The sequence below is a fragment of the Lactuca sativa genome, chromosome 5, assembly GCF_002870075.4.
Source record: "Lactuca sativa cultivar Salinas chromosome 5, Lsat_Salinas_v11, whole genome shotgun sequence".
Taxonomy (NCBI): Eukaryota; Viridiplantae; Streptophyta; class Magnoliopsida; order Asterales; family Asteraceae; genus Lactuca; species Lactuca sativa.
Window position 1 is genome coordinate 249,261,937 of NC_056627.2, and position 1,777 is coordinate 249,263,713.

Sequence of the window (1,777 nt, forward strand, 5' to 3'; positions counted from 1 at the left end):
TTCCTTTATATTTCAAATAACTAGAATCCTTTTAATGGTACAATTTATTCAGTTTTCTTACAGTAATTGTAATTTGGTGATGGCTTGTTATTGTCTTGAACATTATTTTTATATTTACTATGTCTTTTATTTGACTCGTTTTATGGCTGATTTATAGGTCTTGATGGATAACTGTAATCGCTTTCTGGAATTTATGAAGAGGAGCAGTTCTGCTAGCCCTACAATTTCTTTTGAAACAACAACTGCTTTGCAGGTTCAGTTTGACGAGATTTAATAATTTCATCTATATAAACTAATATCTCTCTCTTTTATAAAACAATTACAGAATAAGATAGAAAGGGCGACTCGTCGAGCTCAAGAGCAATTTCAAACAATTTTAGAGGAGCAAAGCAGGTTCACTTACATAATAAGATAGAAATATTTTTGAACACATTTATTGTTCATTTGGATTTGCTAATTTCTTGTATTTCTTTCTTTCATTGCAGATTTGCTCTTGATATTGACCTTGATGCTCCAAAAATCAGAGTTCCTATAAGATTAAGTTCCTCGTCAGAGTATAACAGTCATTTTCTTTTGGATTTTTGTCATTTTACATTGCAAACAGAGGTATGTTTTAATTACTCTTTGGGATATTTGTTGTTCACTCAATGTGATTTGAAGATAAAAACACCTTTTGTTGCAGGAGGACCAGCCTGATGATAAAGGACAAGCCTTGTATACCCGTTTTAATATTTTTGGAAGGGATATAGCTGCCTTCTTTACCGATGGTAGCTCTGAGATTATCGAATCTATGAATAATAGTAGTCAGCTTTCTGCATATCCTGGCATGGACATCCAAAAGGTAAATGATGTGTGCTTAGAACTTTTCTTTCTTGCCTACAGAGTATAGAGTTAAATAGCAATATCACCTTCTCAATGCCTTATGGTTAGTTATGGTGCTAATTTATATCTTTTTGGTGATATTGTGCCACTTTTTTAAGGCTTTAGAGTCTTCCAGTACGTTGGTTGTAAAGTTCCAGAACGAGAAGTAGAAAGCAAGTTGGCTTAGAGGACTTGTACAAGCAGCCTACTGAGCTTCTGTATGATGCTAAGTTTTTCATATTTGATCCATTTTAATTTCATCTTGTTTAGCTACAAGTTATTATGCTTAATGTACATGGTGTAGGATACTCCATCAGTTGATATGCTTGCAAAACAAGGCGAGGGTGTTGGTGATATTGTTGCAGAGACTTCTAAACCTGGTTCTACTGAAACGAATGCAACTGATCTTGCTCTTCATGGAGCTTTGTTGGAAATAAAGACCACAATATATGGGAAGGTTAGCTGTAGTTATTATCTTAGCGTACATTGTTCAACCTGTATAACAAATATATGAAAACATTTTTCAACCTTGCAGATGGAGACTGAGGAGCATGAAGTTGTAGAAGAAAGGTTTGTAAATTAAAAAGATGATCACTTTTTCTGCATGTAGCTTGTGATTGTTGTACTTATAACTATATCTTGTAGTTGCATGTTGAATCTTGTGAAGGGGATCTAACAGTGAAAATGAATTTACACTTGTTGAAAGTCAAAGATGAACTTCAAGATTCTTCATCAGGTCTATATTATCTGGCTTTATCCGTAAGTTATTGTCCTTGAAACAAGTTTTTCTCCAAAAAAGTATAACATATGTATGTATAAACTTCTTATATTATATGCTTTTGAATGGAAGAAACAACAACATACTTTGATTTACTTATGTGATATATCATCCTACTTCCATTTTGCTCTATTACAT

At 33.1% G+C, this 1,777-nt stretch overlaps 1 long non-coding RNA gene across 1 annotated transcript; it reads left to right on the forward strand.

Moving 5' to 3' along the window:
• Window positions 1–319: 319 nt before the first annotated feature.
• Window positions 320–705, forward strand: LOC111877956 (uncharacterized). Its single transcript, XR_002845598.3, has 3 exons — window positions 320–393; window positions 486–606; window positions 683–705. It is a non-coding gene; the product is annotated as an uncharacterized LOC111877956 (long non-coding RNA).
• Window positions 706–1,777: the final 1,072 nt, after the last annotated feature.